The following is a 22,982-nucleotide window of genomic DNA, read 5'->3' as shown; positions in this document are numbered from 1 at the left end:
GGGGTTGTCGGGTCCCCCAAAGGGCAGGGCTCAATAAAGTCAAATGTTTTGAAGACCTACTATATCTAAGAAATCTGAACTCTTCCTCCCTCTTGTGATCAAAGCTAAAGCAGGTAAGTTGCACAAAGTCCCTCTGAGCTGGTAGAACAAAGTCCTAGGCACTGAAGGGACACCATTCACTGGAAGAATGTTTTATTCTTAGCAACTCAGAAGTCCCAGGGACCCGAGAGTCCATAGCCTAGCAGAGTCAATAAACAGGTGTGAACTATACTTGACTATACAGCCAGCCTGGGCACCAGTTACCTGACCTACTTCCAAGACTATTCCCATCCCAGGATGGATTCACGAAAAGGTTTTAAAATATTTTGCTTCTTGTAAAATCAACATCCTAATAAGTGGTACCCCTACCCCTAAACCTAACCCTAACCCTGAGGCGCTTACCTGGCGACTGCAAAGGCTAAGAGGTAGCAATTCCAAGGTCACATGTTGGAAGTATCCCTTTTTTTTTTTTTTTTTTTTTTTGGTCTTTTTGTCTTTTGAGGGCCACACCTGCAGCATATGGAGATTCCCAGGCTAGGTCCAATCGGAGCTGTTGCTGCTGGCCTACACCAGAGCCATAGCAATGCCAGATCCCAGCCATGTCTGTGACCTACACCACAGCTCACGGCAACAGCAGATCTTTAACCCACTGAGAAAGGCCAGGGATCGAAACCACAACCTCATGATTCCTAGTAAGATTCGTTTCCAGTGTGCCACGATGGGAACTCCTGAAGTATCCTGTCTTGACCACACTATCTGGTAGAACTTGATGTCCTTGAAAGAGAGCCTAAAATTTCATAGGCTGACACCATGGATGGGTGATGCTATTGATATGGATATTGATGTGGGGTCACTGATGGCATTCAGGATAAAGAGGAATGAGGCCATGAACTCACTCCAGAACATCAGGGTGAGGCTGATAAACATGAGCTGCATCGTGAGAAAGATCACAGAGTTCAAGAGCCCCCAAAAGAAAGGATGAAAGAGACAAGGAAGAAGATGGAGCCCATGATTCACTTGCACCATGAGTGGAGGTCCTTGAACACCTGGGGCATCATGAGGAGGCAAAATATGGTAACCTCCATGGTAAAGATGGCCTTGTTGCAGGTCAAGACCATGCCCCAGGCCAGGCAGGGTACATAGGCCTGACTCAGGCTCAGAGGCAGTGTGGCCCAGTCTGGTTGGAGGCTATACAGAAGTGCCACAGCCCGAAGAGGCAGTCCTTGGCCAGGAGTCAGTGGCCATCACAGTTGGAGACGGAGGAGAGGACCATGGCCAGGGAAGCACACAGATGATGAAGGTCTAGATGAAGGATTAAATGAAGGGCCAAGGACTGGTGGGACCTCCTCTGGACCAAAAGCCTCTGGGCCTGTACACTGAGGCAGCCATGCTGCTCCAGGGCTGGTCTGTGAGCTCCCACCTGGCTCCTTTCAACATCACTAATTATTAGAAAAATGCAAATTAAAACTGTAATAAGGTACTACTTTACACCCTCATCAAAAATCTACAAATAACAAATGCTGGAGAGGGTGTGAAGAAAAGGGAACCCTCCTACTCTATTGGTAGAAATGTAAATTGGCGTAGTCACTATAAAGAACAATATGGAGATTCCTTTAAAAACTAAAAATAGAGTTAATGTATGATCCAGCAATCCCACTCCTGGGCGTATATCCAGGGAAAATTATAATTTGAAAGATATATGCACCCCACATGTTCACGGCAGCACTATTTACAATAGCCATGCAACCTAAATGTCCATCAACAGATGAGTGGATTAAGAAGATATGGTACATATATACATTGGAATACTACTCAACCATAAAAAAGAATGAAGTAATGCTATTTGTAGCAACATGGATGGACCTAGAGATTATCATATTAAGTAAGTCCGAAGGAGAAAGACAAATCAAATACCATATAATCACTTACATGTGCAGTCTAAAATATAACACAAATGAACTTATTTACAAAACAGAAACAGACTCACAGACATAGAAAACAAACTTATGGTTACCCAAAGGGAAAGGGTGGAAGAGGGATAAATTAGGAGTTTGGGATTAGCAGATACAAACTACTGTATATAAAATAAATAAACAACAAAGTCCCACTGTATAGCACAGGGAACTGAATTCAATATCCTGTAATTAACCATGATGAAAAAGAATGTGAAAAAGAGTGTATATATTTGCTGCACCCCAGAAACTAACATGACATTGTAAATCAACTGTACTTAAATTTTTTTAAAAGTCAGTGACCAAAGTAACATCCTTCATCCCTGGTGCCTCAGGCTGCAACTCAATTCTTTTGCTTAGAGCAAACTGGTATTTGTGAACCTAGAGACATAAGGAAGAAAATCCATAGGCCACAGAGTGAAGTCAGAGGTTGGGCCAGTTTTCTTCCACAAGTCCAGAGCAATCTTTGTTTATGGGAGGCATTCATTCTGACTAGTCAGTGCCTGTTTCTAGCATTGGGAATTCAATGACCATGACCATCTCTCTTGCCATCCCATCTTCCGGCCCTTCCGTAGTCAAAGGAGAGGAAGAGAAGAGTGTAAGGAAAAGGGCAAAAACTTTTCACTTAGCTGGTATCATTTGTGTTAGCAGATCTCTCTTACCTTGGCTGGCGGTCATGCCTTGCATTGTGGCAAGCATCCAGTGCTGACTCTTTCACAAGAAGCAGTTGTGGTTCATTGGAGACTTCAACCCATGGGACCCCTCCATCACAACATTTCCTGGTATAGGTTGTGTTAACTTTCAGTTAGAAGTCAGAATAAAAATGTAATTCAAGCTCATACTCCCTGAATTCAATCCCCATCCAAAAGACTACGGTGCCTGCCTAATATGTCCAGGGATGGGGAAAGAAGACCCAACAAAATACTTTAAAGACAGAGGGAGGAAGAAAATAAAAGCCATTTTCTATTTACAATCCTTCTTTTTCATGTGGGGGTCGGGGAATGTGGAGTAAAAGTTCATGTGGCTTATGATGGTAAATTCCAGAAAACCTCTCTTAATCCAGCTCAGATGATAGATTTAGTGCTTCATAGTTTAACATCTGGAAGGAGAGGAGCTTCAGGGCTGTAAAAACTCAGTGGATCTGGCTCCATTTCCACGTAATCCTCTCTTCACTGCCCCTCCTTGGTATCCGGCTTATCTTCAGATACAGTAAAGATGAATGCCAATCTCCAGGCCTCATATCCGGTATGACAAAGGCCAGGAAAAGAGGTGATATTTCTAAAAGCTGTACAAAAGCCCCAGAAAATGGTTTGCATTTTCAGTGACTCTTATAGAGTGACACGCTTATCCATGAACCACTTCCATGTTCAGCCAGCTTCTGTCTGAGGGCATGGGGTAGGGCAGGGGGGTCAGATGTTCCTGAGTCCTAGGACTTCATAGAATCTAGGAATGAAGAGAGAACAGCTGCTGGGTAGACCACCAGCATTGTCTGCTCTAAAATCCCTCTAAACAGTTTTAAAGCCAAATCTAATCTCCTATTGTTAGGCACTTTGGCGGTTTTAATTTTCACAAGATTTCATAAGAAAATATAAACCTGTCCACACACTTTAAACACCTCTTGTACCATTTCTTGGAATATAATTGTAGAAAGGAAACAAAGTATTCACATATTTTTAAGCGTGTGATTTATGTTGCCAAACTGCCTTCAGTACAGTTATTCCAAGTTACATTCCTACTAGAAATGTATGAGAATCCTATTTTCCCACATATTCACCAACTATGGATATTATGCTTCTTTTGAACCTTCTCTACTCTAATGGCTGAAAAGAAGAATTTCATTGTGCTTTAATTAGCATTAAATAATTGCCTGTCAAGGTAGACGGATATTTTATATCCTATTAGGCCAGTTCTGTTTCTTATTTTGTAAATTGTTCATGTTGTTTACCTATGTCTTTAATTAGGGCATTGGTAGTTTTCTTAATGATTTCAACTACTACTCATATATTAAGGATATTATTAACACTGTACCTGGTATTTATTCCAAAATTTTATTAGTTGTATTTTTATATAGAAATTATAAAAGTAATTTTTAATAGAGTCTGTAAATCATTTTTGTCATGTTTTTTAACTTGGTAACATGCTTGCTTAGAAAGGCCTTCTTTGACTCTAGATTATGGAAATATCCAACTAAATTTTCCTCTAGAATCTCATTTAAATCTTTTTAAATTAGTTTTATGGAGCTTTAATTCACAAACCCTAAAATTTACCCATTTAAAGTATAATGTCCAGTGATTTTTAATATATTCATGGAGATGGACAACCATCACCATTATCTACTTTTAGAATATTTTCATAACCCCCAATGACTACGTTTAAATACGTGATTCATTTGGAGTTAATTCTTTTTTTTTTTTTTTTTTTCTGCTTTTTAAGTCCGTTCTTGTGGCATATGAAGGTTCCCAGGCTAGGGGTCAAATCAGAGCAGCAGCTGCTGGCTTACACCACGTCCACGGCAATGTGGTATCTGAGCCGTGTCTGTAGCATACACCACAGCTCACAACAACACTGGGTCCTTAACCCACTGAGCAAGACCAGGGATCAAATCTGCATTTTCATGGACACTAGTCAGTTTCATTATCACTGAGCCACCACGGGAACTCATGGAATTAATTTTTTTATATGGTATTAGGTAAGAGTCCAATTTCATTCTTTTGCTTGTGAATATCCAGTTGTCTGAGCATCACTTATTGAAAAGGCTATTCTTTCTCCATTGAATTGTCTTGGCATTCTTATAGAAAATCAATTCATTGTAAATGTAATGATTTATTTCTGAACTTTTAGTTCCATTCCATTGATCTATGTGTCTATCTGTATGTCAGTACCATACTCTCTTGATTACTCTATTTTGCAGGAAGCTTGGAAATCAGGAAGTATGAACCCTCCAGCTTTGTTCTTCTCTTTCAGGGTAGCTGGCTCTTCTGAATCCCTTATATTTTCTTGAGAATTTTAAGATAGGCTTATCACTTTATGCAAAAAAAAAAAAAAAAAAAAAGCGACTGGGATTCTGACAGAGATTACATTGAATCTATTGACCAATCTGGGGGTATTGCCATGTAAACAATAGTAAATTTTCTGATCTAAGAGCGTGAGATGTCTTTCCATTAATTTAAATCATCTTTAAAAAAATAAAAAGAAAGCCTGATGGAGTTCCAGTCGTGGCTCAGAGTTCCCATCATGGCTCAGTGGAAATGAATCTGACTATCATCCATAAGGATGCAGGTTTGACCCCTGGCCTCACTCAGTGGGTTAAGGATCCAGTGTTGCCATGAGCAGTGGTGTAGGTCACAGACACAGCTTAGATCTGGCATTGCTGTGGCTGTGGTATAGGGAACCCTAGCCTGGGAACCTCCATTTGCCTCAGGGTGTGGCCCTAAAAAGATAAAATAATAATAATAATAACAACAATAAAAAGGAAGCCCGAGACTCCCATGGCAGCCTAGCAGTTAAGGATTTGGGGTTGTCACTGCTGTGTCTTAGGTTTCTGCTGTGGTTCAGGTTCCATCCTTGGCAGGAAATTCTGCATGCCACAGGCAAGGCAAAAAGGAAAAAAAAAAAAAACTTTTCGAAGAAATTCTGCCTTATTGATATACTCCTGGCCCCTCTGTGAGAGTAGAACCAGAAGAGAGATATGAAGACATCTTACAAAAGCCAGCTCCACTTTACTTTTTTTTCTTCTGCATGTCTGATGTCTTTTTTGTTCCTCTGTTCCTGCTTTACTGCCTTCTTTTGTGTTAAATAAATATTTTATCATATATAATTTTAATTCCCATATTTCTTTCTTTTTTTTTTTTTTTTTTTTTTTTTTTGTCTTTTGTCTTTTGTCTTTTGTTGTTGTTGTTGTTGCTGCTATTTCTTGGGCCGCTCCCGTGGCATATGGAGGTTCCCAGGCTAGGGGCTGAATCGGAGCTGTAGCCACCGGCCTACGCCAGAGCCGCAGCAACGCGGGATCCGAGCCGCATCTGCAACCTACACCACAGCTCACGGCAACGCCGGATCGTTAACCCACTGAGCAAGGGCAGGGACCGAACCTGCAACCTCATGGTTCCTTGTCGGATTCGTTAACCACTGCGCCACGACGGGAACTCCTCCCGTATTTCTTTTAGTGTATTTTAGGGCTATTTTTTTTTAGAGATTGCCTGGGAATTACAATTAATATCTTAACTTAAAACTGCCTAGTTTGTGGGAATTCCTGCTGTGGCACAATAGGTTAAGGATTTCTGCAGTGGTGCAGTTTCAGTCCCTAGCCCAGCTCATTGGGTTAAGGATCTGGCATTGCTGCAGCTGTGGGGTAGGTCACAGCTGCAGCTTGGATTTAGTCCCTGGCCTGGGAACTTCCATGTGCTGTAGGTGCAGCCAAAAAAACCAAAAGCTGTCTAGTTTGAATTAATACCAACTCAAGTTTAATAGTATACAATAGTACAACATACCTACAATTATTTTGAACAAAACTCAACATAGCTTTATTCCTTCCTCCTTCCTTTGTACTGCTATTGCCAGACAAATTACATCTTTCCACATTATAAACACATCAACATAGTTTTATAATTATTTCTTCAGCAATTGTCTTTTATTTATTTATTTATGGTTTTTTTTGTCTTTTTGCCATTTCTTGGGCCGCTCCCGTGGCATGTGGAGGTTCCCAGGCTAGGGGTCTGATCAGAGCTGTAGCCACTGGGCTACACCAGAGCCACAGCAACGCGGGATGCGAGCTACATCTGCAACCCACATCACAGCTCACGGCAACACCGGATCGTTAACCCACTGAGCAAGGCCAGGAATCGAACCCGCAACCTCATGATTCCCAGTCGAATTCATTAACCACTGCGCCACGACGGGAACTCTAGCAATTGTCTTTTAAATCAGATAGGAAAAGAAAAGTACATTTGTACTGTCTTATATGTTTGCATATATATTTACTTTTACTGGTGCTATTATAGCTTCATGGGGATCCAAGTTCCTATTCAGTGTCTTTTCATTCCAGTCTGAGGACTCCCTTTAGCATTCTTGTAATGTACATCTGCTAGTGATTAATTCTCTTGGTTTTGTTTATCTGGGAAAGTCTTAATTTCTCCTTCATTATTACAGGGAGGTTTTGCTGGATAATAGAATTAGTTGACAGTAGGTTTTTTTTTTTTTCCCAGTACTTTGAATATATCAACACGCTGCCTTTTTGATTCCATGTTTTTTTGAGAAGAAGTCAACAGCTAATCTTATTGAGGCTTTCTTGCACAGGTTGCTTCTCTCTTGCTGTTTTCAGGATTTTCTCTGACTTTTGACAGTTTAACTCTGATGTGTCTAGTGGTGAACCTCTGAGTTTGCAGTTGGAGTTTATTGGATTGCTTTGATAGATAAGTTAAAGTTTTCATCAAATTTGTGACATTTTGACTGTATTTTTAAAAATATTCTTTCTGCCACCCTTTTTTTGTCTATGCTCTCCTTCTGGGACTTGGATTATGTATTTTGGTATGATTGACGTTCTCCTGCATGTCTCTGATATGCTTTTCATTTTTGCTCATTTTTTTCCCATTCTGCTTCAAATCTCAGTTGGCTGATTTTTCTTGGCCATTTCAAATATTGTTGAGTCTATCTAGTAATTTTTTTTGTTTCAGTTGTTACATTTTTCAACTCCAGAAATTTGACTTGATTATTTTTTACATTTTTTGTTTCTTTAGTAAATTTTATACTTGGTGAGATATCTTCCTCATACTTAACTTTCCTTAACTTTTTTGAATGTTTGTATAAGAGTTGGTTTAAAGTCTTTGTTCAGTAAGTCCAACATCTGGGCTTCCTCAGTTTCCATTGACTGCCTTTTTTTTTTTTTTTTTCCCTGTATGGATCATAGTTCACTGTTTTGTTTGTTTGTTTGTTTTTGTTTTTTTTTTTTGGTTTGGGGTCTTTTATTTTTGGATAACATAATTTTTGTTGAAAACTGGACATTTCATGTAGTATAACATGGAAACTCCAGAAGTCAGATTATTGTCCTCCCTCTCTAAGTTCTGCTATAGTTCTTGCCGTTCATCGCTGTTATTGTTGCTGCTGCTGTGTGGTTTCATGACTCCCCTAATCTAATTCTTTAAAGTCTATATTTTTTGTCATGTGTGGCAACTGATATCCTGCTTTATTAGTTTAATGATAAGCTAATAACTGGACAATGATTTCCTTATACTCCTGTATCAAATGAGCCTCCCAGCTTTTCTTTGAGGGGTGTGTGTGTGTGTGTGTGTTGGAACATGTGGTTTACATGTTGGTCTTGGTCTTCATTTCCTTCTTGCACAGGACCTCAGGCTCTCTCAGAGGTGAGAGATGCACAGTGATCTCTATGTGCATATGGCATGTAGATTCCCAGGAGTATGTGGGCATCTCGTTCCCCGGTTTTTCTTTTTAAGTTTTTTGGTCAGCCTCTTTTTAGCTATAAATGACCCCAGGAAGCTTCAATGTTAAATAACTGTCACTTTTCATGTATTAAGTTTGTGTAATCTCTATGTAAACCCATGAATTCTGAGCTATTATTACCCCATTTACAAATGAAGAAGCTGAGATCCAAAAAGTTAAGTCTATGCATATGTCACACTGCTCCACAGTGATTGCATCAGAATCCAAAACTCTGCAGTTTGTCTCCTTTCAGAGCCTGAGGGAATATGACTGAAAAGTAATTTGGAATTAACCAGTAGAGGGATTTGAATACTTTGAATTCTGAGTAGTCCAGTCTCCTGGGCTGGACTCAACAGCTGAAGGAATGATGCTCTAATGACAGAATTCTAGACATCAATAGTTGGAAGGTAGGAAAGAATTTTCTCCTTTGGAAGAAGAGTGTGTTTTCCCTCTTTGTCATCTTTCACAACAAGCTAGTCTCTACTTTGCAAACAAGGGTGATTCTGCAATACTTAAAAAGGAAGGATTTTGTGTAACCAATACCAATTTCCCCTTTGGGAACTGGGCTGGAAGTAAACACTCAGACTGATCCACATAAAGAAAGCAGAGACTTCCGACTCAGCATAACTGGGGCTTTCTGAATGACATTCTTTTAGAGCTGCAGCTTCTTCCCTGTAAAATATGGAGCCTGGATTAGATGACTTCTAAGGTTCCTTTCACCATAACGTTGATTTATTAACTCAAAGACAAATTTAGAATCAGAGTGACACCTGCTGTAAGATGAGAGTATAGAAAGAGCAGGACAGGCACCAGGCAGGAGTGCACTTGGTCTGCTCTCTCCCCTTCCCCATCACCCCTGCTCAAAATAGGGAACTGGAAAGTGTCCCTCTTACAAGCATGGCAAATAGAACTCCTGAAACCTTTGGGGTTTGTGTTATATCATAGTGAGATACTTAGAGTTTATTCCCGAGGTCAATATTCACTGAAACAAAGGTGAATCATAGTTCTGAACATGACTTAACAGTAAAATAATGAAGCTCCCATGCAAATTTCCCTCTGGTCAGCTAAGCAACTTCTAATAGGCAAAGGCATTTAAAAATCTTTGCAGGAGCCTTTTAAAAGCTAAGTATAGAAACACTAGAGTAAAGAAATGTTTCCAGGAAGTACCACTTGGGGCTCAATGGGAATAGGAGTTTTGTTTTTTAAGCAAAAATACCAGAGCCTGTACTTGATCCTGTCCAACTTCAAAGCAATCACTCCCAGAGAAAATACCAGTACTTTCATGAATGCCTTTAGTGAAATTGTCTTTAGTATCATAGGAGGAATTCAACCTTAAACTTTTGAATACAGATCTGATTTGTGGAACCAATCGCAAATTAGACCAGACCCTTGCATAATGAATAAGGAAGATAATCAGGACAACTATGCCACACTGGATTTCCAAATGAGATGTGACCCAATTGAGTGTTTTTCAGCTTTACTCTGTAAAATTTCTAATTTGGGGATGATGGAATGGGACCATACTGCCTACCTTTTTACTGATAGGTTGGTATGTATTTGTGATGCTATTGGTATCAGTCAGACTCAGGCAGGACATAGGACTACCCACTCAAAGGGCAAAGGAGCATAAGTGAAAAGCATTTAGGAGTGACTTTTTACACTGATGCAGGCAGGAGTGAGACTGCAACTGGGCAGTATGGAGTGGCCAGTGGAGGACAACTCATGCCCACCATTGTAGGCACTTTTCCTCTCTATTCCAAATAGTCAGGGAGCATTCTATTCCACACTAGAGTTAAATTGTCTATTTGTGGATCTCATTTCTCCCTGATGTTAGTTTCTTTGTCTCTGAGTGCTGCATTATATCAAGTTCATGTCTAAAAATAAATCAAGTTATTCCTGTCTGAGGAAAAGATGGGCTATTTCATAAATGTTATTAGGACAGAGAGAAAGCCATCTGGAAAAGGATGAAAGTGAATCTAAACTTCACACTGAAATAAATTCCAAATGGATAAAAGAACCAAGTGTAAAACAGGAAACAGAAGAGGTATTGCACAGGTGAATTACTTTGTGACTTGGAAGTAAGGAAAACCTCTCAAAATCCAGGAATAAGCTAGGGAAAAGATTGATAAATTTTAGTACATAGAAACAAATACACAAAATGAAACACTCTAAGCAAAGTCAAAGGACAAATGACAAACTGGGAGAGACTATTTGCAAGTTATTTCGCAGATAAGGGCAAGTACACAAAGAGCTTTTAAAAATGGAGAAGTCTCCAAATTGAGTTAAAAATACAGGCAGAAGTCATGAGCAGAAAGAAGTGTGAGAACAGAGAGAAAAATAAATGTAAGTCACCCCTTATATGTATGAAACGATGTTCAGTTTCCCTAATAATAAAAGAAATGTGAATTTAAATTCTCCTGAATCTAAAAGTTTGACAACAAACTGTGATTTTGAATCTTCTATGCCTAGGGCTTTGCATCTGCAAATAATAGGAGCAGAAAGAGAGAGATAGGAGTAAGCCTTCACTGGAATATGAAGTGGCATCTGGTGTAGAATAATTTTTTCGTTTTTTCCTTCTATGAATTTATTTATTTTTAGTTGTTATTTTCCCAATACGATTTTTTTTTCTACTGTACAGCATGGTGACCCAGTTATACATACATGTATACATTCTATTTTCACACATTATCATGCTGCATCATAAGTGACTAGACATAGTTCTCAGTGCTACACAGCAGGATCTCATTGACAATCCATTCCAAAGGCAATAGTTTGCATCTCTTAACCCCAAACTCCCATTCTACCCCACTCCCTCCCCCTCGGCAACCACAAGTCTATTCTCTAAGTCCATGAGTTTCTTTTGTGTGGAAACGTTCATTTGCGCCTTACAGTAGATTCCAGATATAAGTGACCTCATATGCTATTTGCCTTTCTCTTTCTGACTTACTTCACTTATTAGGAGAGTCTCTAGTTCCATCCATGTTGCTACAAATGGCATTATTTTGTTCTTTTTTATACCTGAGTAGTATTCCATTGTGTATATATACCACATCTTCCTAATTCAATCCTCTGTTGATGGACATTTGGGTTCTTTCCATGTCTTGGCTATTGTGAATAGTGTTGCAGTGAACATGCGGGTGCATGTGCCTTTCTCAAGGGAAGTTTTGTCTAGATATACACCCAAGGGTGGGATTGCTGGGTCATGTGGTAGTTCTATGTATAGTTTTCTAAGATACCTCCGTACTGTTCTCCATAGTGGTTGTATCAGCTTACATTCCCACCAACAGTGCAGGAGGGTTCCCTTTTCTCCACACCCCTTCCAGCACTTGTTATTTGTGGACTTATTAATGATGGCCATTCTCACTGGCATGAGGTGGTACCTCATTGTAGTTTTGATTTGCATTTCTCTAATAATCAGGGGTGTTGATTTCATGCGTCTGTTGGCCATCTGTACATCTTCCTCGGAGAAATGTCTCTTCGGGTCTTTTGCCTGTTTTTCAGTTGGGTTGTTGGCTTTTTTGCTCTTGAGTTGTGTGAGTTGCTTGTATATTCTAGAGATTAAGCCCTTGTCCGTTGCCTCATTTGAAACTGTTTTCTCCCATTCTGAAAGTTGTCTTTTTGGTTTCTTTTTGGTTTGCTTTGCTGTGCAAAAGCTTGTCAGTTTGACTAGGTCCCATTGGTTTATTTTGGCTTTTATTGCTGTTGCTTTGGGAGACTGACCTGAGAAAACATTTGTAAGGTTGATGTCAGAGAATGTTTTGCCTATGTTCTCTTCCAGGAGTTTGATGGTGTCCTGTCGTATATTTAAGTCTTTCAGCCATTTGGAGTTTATTTTGGTGGCATGGTGTGAGGGTGTGTTCTAGTTTCATTGATTTGCGTGCAGCTGTCCAGGTTTCCCAGCAATACTTGCTGAAAAGACTGTCTTTTTTCCCATGTTATGTTCTTGCCTCCCTTGTCAAAGATTAATTGACCCTAGGTGTCTGGGTTTATTTCTGGGTTCTCTATTGTGTTCCATTGGTCTGTCTGTTTGTTTTGGTACCAGTACCACACTGTTTTGATGACTGTGGCTTTGTAATAGTGCCTGAAGTCTGGGAGAGTTATGCCTCCTGCATGGTTTTTGTTCCTCAGATTGCTTTTGCGATTCTGGATGTTTTATTGTTTCATATAAATTTTTAGATTGTTTTTTCTAGTTCTGTGAAAAATGTCATGGGTAATTTGATAGGGATTGTATTGAATCTGTAGATTGCTTTGGGTAGTGTGGCCATTTTTGCAATATTAATTTTTCCAACCCAGGAGCATAGAGTATCTTTCCATTTCTTTACATATTCTTTAATTTCCTTGATGAATATTTGGGGGTACAATTTTGAAAGGTATTGTATTTTAGTATTCTTTTTCTAGTATTTCATTGTTAGTATACAGAAGCACGACTGATTTCTGAATGTTAATCTTATATCCTGCTACTTTGCTGAATTTGTTGATCAGTTCAAGTAGTTTTTGGGTTGAGTCCTTAGTGTTTTCTGTATATAGTATCATGTCATCTTCACACAGTGAAAATTTTACCTCTTCCCTTCCTATTTGGATGCCTTTTATTTCTTTTGTTTGTCTGATTGCTGTGGCTAGGACTTCTAGTACTAGGTTGAATGACAGTGGTGAGAGTGGTAATCCTTGTCTTATTCCAGATTTTAGTGGGAAGGCTTTCAGCTTTTCTCCATTGAGTATTATATTTGCTGTGGGTTTGTCCTAAATGGCTTTGATTATATTGATGAATGTTCCCTCTATACCCACTTTGGTAAGAGTTTTGATCATGAATGGATGTTGTTCTTTGTCAGATGCTTTCTCTGCATCTATTGAGATGATAATGGGTTTTTGACTTTTCTTTTGTTAATGTGGTGTATGACGTTGATTGATTTGCATATGTTGAACCATCCTTGTGAACCTGGATGAATCCCACTTGGTCACGGCATATGATCTTTTTTGATATGTTGTTGGATTCAGATGGCTAAAATTTTGTTGAGAATTTTTGCATCTAAATTCACCAAAGATATTGGCCTATAGTTTTCTTTTTTGGTGTTATCTTTGTCTGGTTTTGGACCTTAATTAGGGTGATGGTAGCATCATAGTATGTCTTTGGGAGTGTTCCTTCTTCTTCAACCTTTTGAAAAAGTTTAAGGAGGATGGGTGTAAGTTCCTCTTGGTATGTTTGGTAGAATTCACCTGTGAAGCCATCTGGTCCTGGACTTTTATTTGTAGGGAGTGTTTTTATGACGTATTCAATTTCATTTCTAGTGATCGTTCTGTTCATTTGATCTATTTCTTCTTGATTCAGTTTTGGCAGGCTGTAAGTCTCTAGAAAGTTGTCCCTTTCTTCTAGGTTGTCAGATTTGTTGGCACACAATTGTTCATAGTATCCTCTCATGGTTTTTTGTATATCTGTACTTTCAGTTGTGACTTCTTCTTTTTCATTTCTGATTTTGTTTATTTGGGTTCTTTTCTCTCCTCTTCTTGGTGAGTCTAGCCAGAGGTTTGTCAATTTTGCTTACCTTTTCAAAGAACCGGCTCTTGGTTTTATTGATTTCTTCTATTTTTTTAATCTCTATTTTATTGATTTCCTTCCTTCTGCTGACTTTAGGTTTTGTTTGTTCCTCTCTTTATAATTCATTTAGGTGTTGGCTTAAGTTGTCGATTTGAGATTTTTCTCCTTTTTTGAGCAAGGCCTGTACTGCAATCATGTATCAAATTCTTTAAACATGTTAGTATGAATAAGGGCAACAAGTGGTTCCTCAATAAGAACAATAATTTGGCATGTGATTTTACTTATAATAATCCTTAGGTGCAACAATTATTATTATTTGTTAATCTAGAAGGAAAAGGATGGATTCTGAATGGTTCCAGCTGTCCAAAACCTCCCTCTGGCTGCAGTTCATGGCTGTGCTAGAGTTGGCTAAGGATTTGTAACACATCTCAGATTTTGGCTCAATACGACCCAAAAAACTTACTATGGTAGTGCCATTGAAACACAATAAATCCTCTCTCTACTTGTATGGCTGGGGAATTAGACAATTAACCATGACCATCTATCAGAAGTGTTAGAATGCAAAAAACACTGAGCATGAAATCCTATTGAAAACCATTTCATTCTCTTAATTATTCATTAGGTTCCTCAGAGTGTGATGGACCTTCAAGGTCATAATTATGAATGTTGATGATCACTGCAATATGGCATTGGAAAAGTTTGTTTTCAAAGAGTTTTGTTTAGTAAAATATTGTGAGTAAAAGAAGTCATCATGTTATTTGGGGGGGCAGGTGTGAAGCCACCCTTCTGCTACATGATGAGAAAATGGGAACATTAGAAGCAAACCTCTTAGTATCTTTTGATGCTGGGAGGATTTATGGAGGATCCCATTCTCCATAAATTCTTTTTTCTTTTTTTTAGGGGTGCACCCATGCCATATGGAAGTTCCCAGGCTACAGGTCAAATCGGAGCTGCAGCTGCTAACCTAAGACACAGCCACAAGCCATGTGGGATCTCAGCCGCATCTTCGACCTATACCACAGCTCACGGCAATGCCGAATCCTTAACCCACTGAGCGAGGCCAGGGATTGAATCTGCATCCTCATGGATCCTAGTAGGGATCATTTCCCACTGAGCCTTGAAGGGAACTCCTGTTCGTAAACTCTTGTGCCTGGAAGGAGAGGGTGCATGCTGACTGGGGGCAGGGGAAGTCAGGGGGAGGTGGAATGAGTTGGTGCTAGGCAGATATGGCAAGTTCTCCACTAGCCAAGGGTGATGCTTTGCCCTCTAGCCAATTGCTTTTTATAATTCAGCCAACATTGATCAGATGCCATCTCTTTATTATGCTTTGCCCTGGTTTGAAAAATGCCATCCAAATGGATTCGGTTGAGTGGAGCTGCTTCACTAAACTCTTTCCAGCGTATAAGTTGGGAGTATAATTTTTAACTGTCTCTTCCCCATCCCTCAAAACACACAACAGTAATGAGTACTGCAAAATTTAAATCCACTCAGTATAAACTTGTCTAGTGATGGATATGCTCAAACACCATTTCTTTAAAAAAAGTTTTGTAAACTAGTTCATTTTGGAGTGATTGTACAGAAACAGTGTTTTCAGCCCCCACACCCACCCCAGCCCAGCATCCTCCTCTCCTTGTCTTTCTAATATACACTACTATAGCCCCAACTCTCAGCACGAGGCTTTCTTAGTTAAGCTAGTGACATTCCTGTGAGCTCATCTGGTTGTATTGATATGACAAAATAATGCTGGAGAAGTTCTTTGAGTGAACTGGGCTGCATCTAAACAGGTTCATATTTGATGTACTGATATATCAGATTCTACTCTCTAGAGCAGTAGACTTGTCCATAGTTTCATCACAAACTCATTCCTTAACTTTAGATTTGCAGCATTGGGATCTATGTCTTAAACATGAGTGACAGGAATGTACCATAAACACCTATAAAGGTGTGGATGTGAGTGCTCCAGTATGTCGTGGCAAGCTGGCTGAGTCATCTGATCCCTGGGCTAGCTGTGCTACAGTGATTTAAAAGTGGGTCAAGTTCTTTGACCAAACTTCAGAAGGTGGAGTCTAATTCCCCTCCACTTGACTGTAGGCTGAACTTAGTGACTTGCTTCTGACAAATAGAACAAAGTGGAAATGATGGTGTATGACTTTGGGAATTAGGTGATTAAAGGCATTATAGCTTCCTCCTGCTGTCCTCTGATCCCTCTCACTGCGGGAAGCCAGCTGCCATATCAGGAGGACATTTAAGCAGTCCTATGAAGAGGTCTATGTATGAGGAACTGAGGCCTCCTGCCAACAGCCATAGACGAGAGCCACCTTGAAAGCAGATCCTGTAGCCCTCATCAAGCCTTCAGAGGACTGCAGCTCCAACTGACAATGGACTGCAACCTCAGGAGTTTCTGAGCCACAACCACCCAGCTAAGCCACTCCCACATCCCTGATTCTCAGAAACTCTGCGAGATAATAAATACTTGTTGTTCTAAGTTGCTATGCCTGTCAGTAATTTTCTAGGCAGCAATAGGTATTACATGCACCAACCTGAAATACTTCCCTCCCCTCAATGGCCATTGGGCAGCCTCACATGCCTGTGAAGAGGACCGTCTCACCCTGCAGAGGCCACATGGCTCCTGCCCAGCATACTCTGGGAATCAGTTCCTTGACCACTGTTTTACACTGTGTGCCAAGAGGCTGCTCTCTGCATACTTGTGAGTTAAATATTTCCCCCCTTTAATACACAATTTGATGTTAATAAGCATTTCATTTTTCAGAAATACTACAGTAGGACGAAAAGTTTTGTTATCATATCCCATCCATATCCATTGAGGAGACTGAATAGCCAATATTACGTGTGTTTATTGTTTTGATTTTGACAGTTAAAAATCCCATGAATATGTCACACCCTTTAAGAGGAAATCTAAACTTTCCAATTTGTATTATTTTTATTTGCATTGCATAAAAAATATTTTGAGAAAGTTCTCTTCTTAACATTTTGTAAAAAAAAAAAATAGAAGAATGAAATTTTGCCATTTGCAACATGGATGGACTTGGAGGATATTGTGCTAAATGGAATAAGTCAGAGAAATAAAAATACTGTATGATATCACTTATATGTAGAATCCAGAAAATACAACAAACTAGTGAATATAACAAAAAAGAAGCAGACTCAAAGATATAGAGAAAAAACTGGTGTTACCAGTGGAGAGAGGGAGACAGTGGGAGGTAATATAGGGGTAGTGGATTAAGAGATTCAAGCTATTAGGTATAAAATAAGCTTCAAGGATATATTGTATAATATGGAGAATATAGCCAATATTTCATAATAACTATGTGCAGAGTACAACCTTTAAAAATTGTGAAAAACTATGGTATACACCTATAACATATAATATTGTACATCAACTGTACTTCAATTTAAAAAAGCGAGATATGAAGATGTGGTATATACACAATAGAATATTACTCAGCCATGGAGTTCCCGTCGTGGCGCAGTGGTTAACGAATCCGACTAGGAACCATGAGGTTGCGGGTTCGGTCCCTGCCCTTGCTCAGTGGGTTAACGATCTGGTGTTGCCGTGAGCTGTGGTGTAGGTTGCAGACGTGGCTCGGATCCCACGTTGCTGTGGCTCTGGCGTAGGCCGGTGGCTACAGCTCCGATTCCACCCCTAGCCTGGGAACCTCCATATGCCGTGGGAGCGGCCCAAGAAATAGCAACAACAACAACAACAGCAACAACAAAAGACAAAAAGACAAAAGACAAAAAAAAGAATATTACTCAGCCATAAAAAAGAAAAAAATAACGCCATTTGGCAGCAACATGGATGGAACTAAAGACTCTCATACTAAGTCAGAAAGAGAAAGACAAATACCATATGATATCACTTATATTTGGAATCTAATATATGGCACAAATGAACCTTTCCACAGAAAAGAAACTCATGGACTTGAAGAACAGACTTGTGGTTGCCAAGGGGGAGGGGGAGGGAGTGGGATGGACTGGGAAACTGGGGTTAATAGATGAAAACTATCACATTTGGAATGGATAGGCAATGAAATCCTGCCATATAGCAATGGGAACTATATCTAGTCACTTGTGATGGAGCATGATGGAGAATAATGTGAGAAAAAGAATGTATATATGTATGTATGACTGGATCACTTTTCTGCACTGTAGAAAGTTGACAGAACACTATAAACCAACTATAGTGGAAAAAATAAAAATCATTTTAAAAAAGGCAGAATATGAGAGAGGTTCATGGATCACTTGGCACAATCGGTTTAGTTCTACAAAGTGGAGCTTCTGGCAATCATTCTCCATCTCTGACCCACCAAGTGTCTGGAAGCCCAAGTAGAAACCACTCAGTACAGGCACACTGACAGCTATTCCAGTCATCTATTAGGTGGGAGCAAAGTGCCCTATACTTTATCTTTTAGGAGCTTTCATTTTTCTTAGTTTTGCCCCTAACTTCTCCATGATATTCCTATTTTTAATTGAGATCTTTCTAGTGGAGACTGAGACTCAGCTTAAGTTTTTGAGGTTCCCCATATATTAAACAATAAAAAAGTCAAAACAGGGTTATAAAATATTTAAATTGTTAAATACTTTAAATATGCAAATTTAATGAAGTACATCTTTTAACACAAAAGTATTAGACTAATAATTATACTAATTACAAGATAATGACAAGATTTATGGAAAAATTTAAATTCATTGTATACAAAATTTACTATTGTGGTCCATTAAAAGGACACAAACTGAAAGTTACTTGATAGACATCTTCTTTCAATCCTGTGTGTGTATCTCTGTAACTACTTCTGTACTCTTATAGATGATGTTTTAGGAGTGGCACAGCAGAAATGAATCTGACTAGGAACCATGAGGTTGCAGGTTCGATCCCTGACCTCACTCAGTGGGTTAAGGATCCGGTGTTGCTGTGAGCTGTGGTGTAGGTCACAGATATGACTCGGATCTGGTGCTGCTGTGGCTGTGGTGTAGGCTGGTAACAACAGCTCCGATTAGACCCCTAGCCTGGGAACCTCCATATGCCATAAGTGCAGCCCTAAAGAGACAAAAAAACAAAAAACAAAACAAAACAAAAAGATGATGTTTTAACCTAAATTCGGAGACATTCCTGAATGTAGAATATGCACCAAAGGACTCCCTAGGCCTTGTAATGATTCCTGTAGCAGATGCAGGCAAAACCTACCTGTCCTTTGAGGATTGTCCAGTGGCCAGCATCTGCATCTCATTGTCGCTGGTGCCCCTGGTGCTCCCAACAGAAACTGCAGCTAAAAATACTGGTGAACTAACTTCTTCCAGCCAGCAGTCCTCAGCTAGCTCCCTTACCCATTAGGCAAGAGACATGCAATGTTTTCTCCACTGGTTCCCAGAGTGGCTCGGTCTGGTGGGGTTCAGCTCCCACCACCCACAAAGAGACCAGCTTGACCACACACCTTCTATTCCCTGTCTCCTTTCGTCACTCCCCCACCTGTGCTCCCTGTCTCTTCTCTCAAACTGCTTGCCTTGAATCCTTATCTCAGGGTCCATTTCTGGGGAAATCCACACTAAGACAACATTATTATGGTTTGGGATTTTTTGTTTGTTTGTTTGTTTCTTATTTGTTTGGTAAGGATTCACTGTTATGAAAATGTTTACCTCCCATGCACTGGGCTACTCAAAAAGAAGCTGTCAGAGATTCCAGATTATAGGAACAAAATAAACCAAAATTGTGAGTCACATCAAGTCAAAGACCTCTAAAACATTCCAATTTTCTCTTTCATCTATTTCATTTCCCATTTCTAATTTTATAGATTAAAGGAGTATATTTATTTACAAAAATCATAATCTGTTTTCATCTATGGACTTAGGTATCCTGGACAATACTTAAATAGCAGAGAAATATCTCTACGATATATTGGAAGATGTCAGATGGAAGGATTTTAAATTGTGTCCAGGGTATGTGAAAGAAGACAAAGAGATGTTTAGGGCTGTGCAGGGTTCAGAGCACCAACACTGGATATGAATGGTGAACAACAGTGGGGGCTCAGGGGCTCAGAATATTTTGCTTGCCACGAAGGAAGTATATGCCAGCAACAAGGTGTCCTAAATAATGCAAGAGTTGTTACACATGAATTCAGGGGCCCTTGGCTTGTGGTGGGACCAAAGCAATCATTTTGCTGTACTCATGCTCAAGAAAGTGTAATTGGCAGCAGCATCACATTTGATGCTTGCCATGACTGACTCCTCCTTCCTCCCCTTTCTTCCTCAGTTCCATTGACTGCTCCTTGTTTCCTTAGTCTATGCTTATTTTGCTGCCTCTGAACCTTTGCTCATGTCTCCCTTCTTCCTGAATGCTTGTCTATGCCTCTACTCCCTAACCCCTACCCAACACACACATGTCTACGTCTCCTTTCATCAAAGCCACCTCAGGTGTCACATATGCCATCAATCCTCCCAGCAGTGCCTCCAGCTCCAAGTAATCTATCCCTTCTCTGGTCTCCTATAGTGCATTTATTTTCCTGCTCTAACTGCAGTTGACCCTTGAACAACACGAGTTTGAACTTCACAGGTCCACTTTCATATGATTTTTTTTTCAATAAATATGTACTATAATACTACAAAAGCTGGTTGGTTGAATCTGCAGAGGCGGAATTGCAGATCCAGAGGGACTGCTATAAAGCTGTTCACAGATTTTTGACTGCTGGTGGTGGGTGCCCGTAACCCCAGTGTTGGTCAAGGGTCAACTGCAATCTTTATCTTGCAATTGTGTGTATAGGTGCCTTGCTTTCCTATGCGTCTGAGCTCAGTAAGTGGTCACCAATGGAGAATGCATGAGTAAGGGAATGTAAGAATTTTGAAAGTTACTAGATGGAACTGGAGTGGGTTTTATTTTTTATTTATTTTTTATTTTTTGCTTTTTAGGGCTGTACCTATGGCCTATGAAAATTCCCAGGCTAGGGGGCAAATCAGAGCTACAGCTGCAGCATCACATTTGATGCTTGCCATGACTGACTCCTCCTTCCTCCCCTTTCTTCCTCAGTTCCATTGACTACACCACAGCCACAGCAACGAGGGATCTGAGCTGAGTCTTTAACCTACACCACAGCTCATGGCAATGCCGAATCCCCAACCCAATGAGCAAGGGCAGGGATCAAACTTGCATCCTCATGGATACTAGTCAGATTCGTTTTCGCTTCACCAACATGGAAGCTCCTGGAGTGGTCTTAGATTTTTTATCTGGTTTAATTTTGATTTGTTTCTGGTAAGTGGGGAAGTGTGGAGGAGTAAACAAGAATTCCAAGTAGAGGAAAAACATGAGTATACATACACATCCAACCCATGCGTGCATGCGTGTGTGTGTGTGTGTGTGTGTGTGTGTGTAGCTAGAGAGATAGATAGGAAGAAAGAAAATCTCCAGGAAATTCAAAATAAACTGATTTCCTCTGGGCAGATAAATTGAGTGGTTGGGGCCTAGCAAGAGAGAGACCTACTGCCTACTTTGATAGGAAGTTCTTGTGTTATCTAATTTAACTTTTTACAAATTAAAGAAATTCAATGATCTTCTGTCCTCTTACAAAGTGTGTGTAACTCTGAGGTTGGGCTCCTTGGGCAGGTTGTAGAATATACTTGTGTTGGGAAAACTCAGGATTCATGCTGGTAGTAAGGCTACTCCTAATCGTTAGGGGATAATTCCATGTGGAGTTTCTGTGTAAAGGCACTGGCATGGCTGTTCTAATCTATCTCATGAATCCATCATATGCATGGCAAACAACTTTGAGTTGGAGCTGGTTTCTCCCACTGGAGCAAAGGGCAGATCTCTTTTCTGTCTAGTGTAATAAAGATAATGTCTCCCTCAGTGGCAAAGGGTGAGCAATCTGACTACCAGACCCTTAGAAGTTCAGGGTTTCCTGAACTCAGTTTCTTAGCTGTGATGCAAACCCAGTGAGTATGTAGAGTCCACTTGTGCTACTTCTCATTGTGCCCAGGGGACTTGGGGACAAAGGGGGTGCTGTCACAATGTTGAGCTCACACTGACTGCTGTACAATGAGTAATGAAGTCCTTTATCTCTGACCCAGGAATCCCTTGTCTTCTGTTAGTGTTTATGAAACTGACAAGTTAACTTATTAGCTCACGAGTATGGTTAAATGTCATACCCTTTGTAGTTCATGACACTAATGATATAGATTTTGACAGCTGAAGGTAATCACCTTAATCAAAATGTAATATTTAGGATGAGCAGTTCTCCTCAGGTGAGCAATTTCATAGAGGAATTCTATTACTCCCAATGGCTTTATTCCAGGAATGTATTAGATACACAGAAGACACAGAAAAGACCCATAAGCCATTTAGCCTGTTCCCTGCTAAGACAAGAAATTGAAATAACACTGGGAGTTAAATTGTGTCCTTGGTTATTTGGCAGATGGCAAATGGTCATTACTCTGTGTTACAGGTTTCTGGTAAAAGCACAGTTGAAATAAAACAACACTTCCCCAGGATATTTAAAATACTTATATGATATTCCACCTACTCGAGCAAATAGGTGTTTGTATTCAACACTAAGAGGAAGGATGCAAACAGTTGACACATTTCCTTCTAGGAGGATGATATAGGTCTTTTAATACATGAAAGTAACTTTCTGCTTTTCATTTTTAGGTATCAAAATGGAAAGTATCCCCCCCAATTTTTTTTGTTTAAATCTCCAGTCTATAATTTTGTTGTTGTTATAGCAGCCAGAACTGACTAAAACACTCATCTCTGACACAACAAGGAGACATCTGGAGCTCAAAACCACACAAAACTGATGGCAGTGGTCCCCAGGGCAGTGGGGATAAGTAGGGACACTGGCATAAGTGGAGAGGGCACATTCATATCATGAGAGGTGATCTCATATAGGGCTGGTGGACGCTCCAAGATACAGGGCTCAGGGTGCATGGTGCACGAAGACAAACCCCAACCAGAGGAGCAGCACATAGAGAACGAAGGCAGAAACAAAAAGGGCAGAGCTCAGTGAGGACACAGGAGACAA

General features: G+C 40.0%; 1 protein-coding gene and 1 pseudogene across 2 annotated transcripts in view; one reads left to right on the top strand and one right to left on the bottom strand.

Moving 5' to 3' along the window:
- ANO10 (anoctamin 10) overlaps window positions 1–22,982 on the top strand; it is a 274,985-nt gene that overhangs the window by 15,838 nt on the left and 236,165 nt on the right. The gene's annotated exons all lie outside the window — the stretch shown is intronic.
- LOC146397282 (voltage-dependent calcium channel gamma-like subunit pseudogene) lies at window positions 827–19,503 on the bottom strand (annotated as a pseudogene).

The sequence above is a fragment of the Sus scrofa genome, chromosome 13, assembly GCF_054392235.1.
Source record: "Sus scrofa isolate SSC_HxYL_T2T_F1_AM1 chromosome 13, Sscrofa_HxYL_maternal_Yorkshire_Landrace_v2.0, whole genome shotgun sequence".
Taxonomy (NCBI): Eukaryota; Metazoa; Chordata; class Mammalia; order Artiodactyla; family Suidae; genus Sus; species Sus scrofa.
Note: the sequence above shows the minus strand (reverse complement) of the source record. Positions and strands in the feature narration are given on the sequence as shown.